Raw genomic sequence first — 7,433 nt, forward strand, 5'->3', positions numbered from 1 at the left:
GGCGCAGGTCCCACACTAAACAGCCAGCTTTTTTATTTGTGGGTTCTGGGAATCCAAATTTTGGTCCTCATGCCTGGGATTACAAACAACCAGCTTTTTTATATGTGGGTTCTGGGAATCCAAATTTTGGTCCTCATGCCTGGGATTACAAACACCCAGCTTTTTTATATGTGGGTTCTGGGAATCCAAATTTTGGTCCTCATGCCTGCATAGCAAGCATTTTTCTGACTGTTGTCTCCCCAGGCCTCCATTTTGCTCATTTTAAAGTACAGCTTTAATACAGCTACTTTTATGAGGTCACATACCCCACCAGTGGCCAGACTAAATATAGTTGACTCCATGTCTTTGGATCACAGAACATCTCTCCCAATGGTAGTCAGTTTCTGTCTCAATGCTCTCCTTTCCCACTTAGATCCATGACTCTGTCCATTGGCCAATATACAGAGGAGCTTCAGATTTCTGGGGGGAGCTTGAGGACCCTGAATAACCAGGCATCTTGTCTAGGGCACAGAATTCACTCTAAAGCTCTTGATCTGGATGGCTTCATGCTCTATATTTCAACTCTTCTCCCACCATCATGACTTCTGACCACCCTATTAACCACCTATACTTGCCACATTACATAGACCTGGTTATCAGATCCTCCTTAGATTCCGGTTCTACAAATGACCTAGATTCACTCCCCCAGAAAAACTGTTCTGGCCATTCAGGATAGTCGTTCTATCACCTATCTCCGCCTCCAGGAGGATGGCGTATTCACACCAGACTTATTCTTCGTGGCCAAAAAGAAGCATAATAAATGCTGGGCATGGTGGCGAACACCTTTAACCCCAGCACTTCAGAGAGAGAGGCAGGCAGATCTCTTTGAGGGCGAGGGCAGCCTGGTCTCCACAGAGAGCTCCAGGCCAGCTGGGACTACAGGGACATTCTGTAAAAACAAAACAAAACAAACAAACAAAAACCCAAGAAGCAGAATAATAGAGTATGTAGCCCTCTACATAGAAGGTAAAACAGTAACATGTATCTACCACTCCATGTTAGTAAAATCCTTATCAACTGAAGAAAAACTGCCCATTTCATGGGCATCATATACTTTTAGAACTTAAAAGAAGCCGAACCGTCCTTTGTCCTCTGGAAATGAAGGCTGTGTGCCACAGGGATTGGGAGGTAGAGTCTAGAAAGAAGAAAAATGAAAGATGGACAAGCACAAGGATGTATGGAGTTTGGTGAGGACAGAAACGAAAAAACACCATGTGTAGCAAAATTTCAGAACCCGACATTACAAGTTTGCTAGGATGTAACCAACGCAGCTCTTTGTGTAAGTGATTATGGCTGAATGTTACACATTTTTAAGAAAATATTTTCTAGGAGCAGTTCATTAATTAACATTAAGGATAAAAGGGATGAATGATGAAGGAAACAGCAAAGAGACCCAGATCAGTAGCATTATATCTATCTTAAGAATCAACACCTAAGATTTCCCGCTTCTCAGACCCACGTCAGCTCAATGAAACAAGAGCCCAAGGGGGAGGTGAAAAATAGGTGGTGGGCCAGCACTAGATTGAGAACTATTTGAGACTGATTGCTGCTGGGTGAGGGAGAGGATGGCTTAATACGACCACTGGATGGGCTGACTAGACTCCAGTGGACGCATTTATACAGAAGGACATTTGGGTACAAACACCTGAATGAATAGGACTCAGCATGTATGACAGAGTGCATAGGGATCGGTGAGGGGATAGGGGAAGGCATGGATGGGGGATGGGGGTCTGGATTTGAGTGGGAAATGTTGTAGGAAATTAAAGCACAATAAAAAAAATAAGATTTTCTGCTTCTCAAATTACTTCCTATTCATCTTCAATTTCAACTGCAATAATCAATATTCTCACTAGTGTAGGAGAACTTCTCAAATTACTTCCTATTCATCAAATTACTTCTCAAATTGCTTCCTATTCATCTTCAATTTCAACTACAATAATATTCTCACTAGTGTAGGAGAAAACAGATACACCCTTCATTATTCATAGGAATCTATGTATGCAAAGTCTAAATCAGAATCATAAGGTTAGGGAAACCACAGACACTGTGTGTGCTAGTGATGTTTCCAGAGCAAACAAAGCACACTTGCATTCCTGGTTCTAGCACCTTTGTGTCCCCTATTTATATGTACACAAACACAATGGAGTATTTATAAACAAGTGTTAGATGATAAAGATTAGTAATTTGTGTATTTTTATTTGAAAATATTCCTTCCAAACATAAGACATGAGCTTAGTTCAGAAAGTGGCTCTCCACCTTGGTAGCACAGGTAGCAGTGGTTTCTGTTCCCATGCTCTGTGTGTGCATCATTGATTCTGACGTTAAACACTGTGAACTCATGGTGTTTCAAAATACCCAGAGCAGAAAGCAAAAAGGCACTAAGTTGTCCCTACATTCTATCAGAAACAGAAAAAACTCAGAGCATCCAGGAGACCTCCCATTTTATGAGGTAGATACATATAAAGAGGAGAGTGATTCACCAAACACCAGAGAAAGATGTGTTTAGAATCCAGGTTCCTTAACCATTGGTCCAGGATACTTTATACCCCACAGTGTCCCTCCAGTCTAGCAACAAGAGTGGGAAACATGGGTTTGAAGAAGTGTAATGTATAATAGGAGTGTGGTCTTTCAGTCAGACAGGGCAGCGTTGTTTTGGCTTTCTGGCCTTGCAAAGAATGTTTGGGGGATGTAGTGCTATGAGGATTGGGGGCAGGGAAAACAGGAAGCTGACACAATTAGCCCAACAAGCCCAGAATTGCTATTGATGAACTAGACAAAGCCTCCTGACCCTTCTAGGTACACTCCAGTACCCAAGTTTGTCAGACCAGGGGAAGAGCCAAAAAAAAAAACCATCCAAACAGAGGGGAATGGAAACTTTGGAACCACAGTGCTCTCTGTACTTGATCAGACTAGAAAGGAAGAAATCTTAAAATCTGATGTTGGAAAGGCGGGGTAATCTAGGCAGTTAGCAAACTGGACATAGTATTAGAAACCATAGTCTGTGGTTTAGTCATCAAAGTGAAAAGATGTTTAGTCTGTCATAGACCCTGCCCAGGGCTAGGACAGGAGCTAACATCACCCATGGAACATCAGTCACAGAGCACAGACAAGGCCCCTTGCTTCAGACCACTGCCAACCACTGCACATACTTCAAGCTTATTATTAGAACATGTCAGGGTATGGTTTCTGTGCTGACCGTAACGCAAACTAGTTATGTGCTGTTTCCACCAGTTCACCTGCCACTTTTTAACCACACTTCTCAAGTATTTGCCCTCAGGCTTCAGACCTTCCAACCTCTGTAAGAACAATTGAGCTGTGTCGGTTTGAAGGGAAAACATCAAGTCCATTCACTGAAAGAAAAAGAGGTGTGGGGGGACCAGAACAAATCACTTCTTTCTTACTTTTTCTTATTGATTTGCTCATTTTTTCCTCCATATATTTTGGACTCTCACACTCAGTCTTAAGGTTATATTTTAGATTCTTGCTATCAAATTATGAAGCAAAGGAGGGAAGGGAATGCCGCTTTCAAGTTAAAATGACCCCTGCTTCTATGTCCAAACCTTCCATGCATATTAACCTGCGTGAATGTCCTCAGGGCTAACAAGTCTTGGCTGGAAGTAATTTTTTTTTAAGTTGTTGTGAAACTTACTAAATAAGATAACAGATCAATAGGAGTCTGGGGAATCTTCATTTCATTTCATATCCACAAAGTACTAAAGTGGCTTATTTGCAGCAAGAAATATAGGTAAGATATAAGGCAAAACTTGATATTTGGGATTAATTATTAGAAACAGTTGTCAGATCTTTCCAAATCTAAGTCATAGGGTAGCAGGTTGGCATTGTACTGTCACCATCACCATCATCAAGAATCCAGTGGTCTGAGCACAGAGGGCTGGGAACTCTGCATGTAGACAGATTTACAGGGGGCTGGGGAGATGGCTCAGCAGTTAAGATTGCTTACTGCTCTTGCAGAGGACCTGAGTTCAGGTCATAGCACCTACATGGTGGTTCACAACTGCCTATAACTCCAGTTCCAGGAACTCCAGCGCCCTCCACCTCCTCAGGCTCATGCACTCGTGTGGTGTACATACCCTCACACAGACACATAAATAAAAAATAAACAATTAAATCTTAAACAGCTTTACAAGCATCATCTTGCAGAGAAACAAGAAAGCTTTAAAGACTTACAGAATCTAAGAAGTTGTTTTAAGAGGACCCAAGAGGAAGTAGTGAAGTCAGATATTAAAAGAATTTGAAGAGCTATGGTATGACTCCAGCCTTTGCCTGGAATGGATGAAATCCTGAATTTGATGCCCTACACTGATTTTTTTTTCTTTTGTTTTAACTAAAAGCAAAAGAAAAATTGTGAGGGCAGCAGAGCAAGGGGGAGGTGTTTTGTTGTCTGAGGGCAGGATGAGGAAGTGCAATTCAAGCCTAATTTGTTCTATATTAAGGCTTTGTTTAAGTGGTCATAAGGTGAGAGGTGGGATCAGGAAAATGAGGGGTGGTGAGGAACAGAGCTTGGAAAGAATTCATCCTAAAGGAAATGAAAATCATATCTAGGTGTTTGATTCAGGAATCAGAACTGTTGGCAAAGGGTAGTGGGTTTTCAGGAAAACAGTATCCGTCACTCAGTTATTGTCTGCTTCTTGTTTAACCAAGAAAGACAAGCAAAGACAGTTGGTGATGATGTGCCGACCACGTGTGTTTCCAGCCACACCTGAAACAGACCGGCTGCTGGGCTCTTCAGTTTTCAGAGTCAATGTATTGTTTTTCTCTTCCTCTTCCTGCTCTCTCCTCATACCTTTTTAAGTCCTCAAGTAGTTTATTCTGCAAATCAGGATCTGTTTCATACAACAAAAATAGTCTCCAGCTATATACGTGCTTTCATGTACACTGTATGTGTATTTTTCAGTAGGCTTTTGAACTAATACATTTTCTTCTTATCCCTAGACAAATGTAATTTCTTACTATGTGCTAAATATGAGTCCTTATATTCACAGACAAGTATGGCATCACAATTCATCAAATAAACTTCTTTTGCAACAGACAGAGACTATTTCAGAGTCCCACAACGTCACACACAGAGAATAAGGGTCTGCAGAGATGCCCAACCGTAAGTGACACATCTACAGTGGAATCTCTATACATAAGGCTCACGGAACATAATGGAACAAGGGGTAGAGAGAACACTAATGTATCCCTCAACTCTCATCAACGAAGCTCTCTCATGCAACAGAGGGCAATGAACACAAAAAGGCCACAACTGGCCAAAGTGTAGAGAGTAAGAGACTAGAGTGTGGTTCTCTGGGCAGGGCTTCTATATTAAACTTCACCCACCTACAGCTCAGAGATTATTGGGGAAGAGGGAGCAGAAAGATTGTAAGAGTTCAGGGGAGGAGGTGCATGACTATATGGAAACAGAGTCTCACAGGCTCCTGGGACCTGCTCCTGTGAACTTACAGCAATGTTGACAGCATGCACAAGACCTGTGCAAACTCAATCAGACAAATACCAGCATAGAGCTGGGGAAATGGGCAGGAGGCCACAACTTTGGTGAGGAACTGTTGGCAGCTGATTACTGCTGGGTGAGGGAGAGTTGCTCTTCTTTAAGGGAGTGATGCTAGACAGGTTCCAGTGGATGGACTCACACGGAGGGATATCTGGGTAAAAAAACTTGACTCAATAGGTCTTAACATATATGACAAAATGCATGAAGTTCTCTGGGCTGGCTATGAGGGTGCAGATGGGGAAGGGGGACTAAATATGATTAAGATGTATTGTACGAAATCTACAAAAATTCAGTGAAAATATATTTTAATTACAGATGTGGGCAATAGGAAGCAGCATCCTGCTAGGCACCTCTATGGGGGCCAAGGGTCAGGTCTGGGTTCCCACAGTCAGACCTGAGTAGCCATACTGCAGATGCACTGATGGAAGATCTAGATGATATGAGAGGCCCACTGAACTTACAATGAAAACCTTTGAAGTTTCCATGATGTTGCTGTAATTTGTATATGAATGCGTTTTCCTTTTCCAGTGCAAGGTATGCCAGGAAGGAGAAAGACTCGTTCTTGCTTTTCTTACAGTTTATAAATTAATAAATTGGATATTTAATTCTGTGCATTACACGCACACACACACACACACACACACACACACATTTTTAAAATAGTCTCAAATGTATGCAAAGTTTGACCCAGCTATCTCTGAAGACATATGAACATTCCTTTTAACTCTGTAGCTTCAGGTCTGGCTCAGATTTTCTTTTCATGCTGTCTTCCTCGTCTATTATTGGTAGGTTCCTCCATGCAGCATGGGAAGATGGTGCCAGGTCCTGGCTTCTGTTTCACAGGGTATCTTTTTTTCTCTCTCTCTTCCTCAGATCCTCAGTCCCATCATGTGGTCACAGAGTATCTTTTATGTTAGCTCCAATACAGTTTTACTTAAGAGGATGTGGATTGAGCTTGCTTGGGTCACAGGTTCTAGAAGTCACCGGAGCTGAAGATTTTTAAATGTCATTAAATAGCTCGGGTATTGTTCTCCCTTGCCCTCTCCTGCAAATCCTAGCGGAATGAGGCCAACTCAAACTTAAATACATGAATGAAAAGTGGAAAAGGGAAAGTGGATGTTGCTGGTTCTTACCCAGGTCCTCTTAACCTGGTACCCAACCTCAGATGCTGAGAGTTTTCACTGCTAACCCACAACTCCCTTCTCTCTGTGTACCCGCTGTGGGCAAACAAGAATCTCCTCCCTTAGGCCTTTAGTCTAGACTTAAAATTTGATTTTTTTTTCATTAAAATTTCTTGTACTAATTTTGGTTTGTTCAAATAGCATTCATCTTGATTCCTGGGGTTTTGGGTATCCACTCAAATTTCACCCTGCTCTCCCCACCACAGGTCTGGCCCTGGAGGAGAAAGTGCTCCAGCCCTTCCTCCAGCTTCCGAGGGCAGACCTCAGCCAATGATTAACTAAGGCAGGAATACAAAAGGTCATCCCCCTTGCCTCAGGGTAGGGCTGAATCCAGTAGAACTGCTCTGCTACAGCTTCCCCACTGACTCTAAGCTCCAGCTGAGACCACACTCCTGCTGGATTGTCTCCCTGCCTCAAGCCTGCCTTCTTACTCCCTTTTCCTTAGATAATTCCACAAAGATCTCTTGGTTAAGATTCCCTTGAGCTCTGCTTTTGGAAAGTCAAACTAAGCAAACTGATTCCTGGAAGAGTCCTACAAAGTAGATAAACTAGATGGCACTAGAGTCAGATGTTGATTTCTCCTGGCTGCTCTGTGCCACGGTTTGAATATATGTGTGTAATTTGTTACTTTCCTGCTGCTGTGATAAAACACTGGCCAAAAACAACTTGGGGAAGGGAAGGGTTTATTTCATTTTACAGCT

The sequence above is a fragment of the Nannospalax galili genome, unplaced genomic scaffold (assembly GCF_000622305.1).
Source record: "Nannospalax galili isolate Female #2095 unplaced genomic scaffold, S.galili_v1.0 scaffold18, whole genome shotgun sequence".
NCBI lineage: Eukaryota > Metazoa > Chordata > Mammalia > Rodentia > Spalacidae > Nannospalax > Nannospalax galili.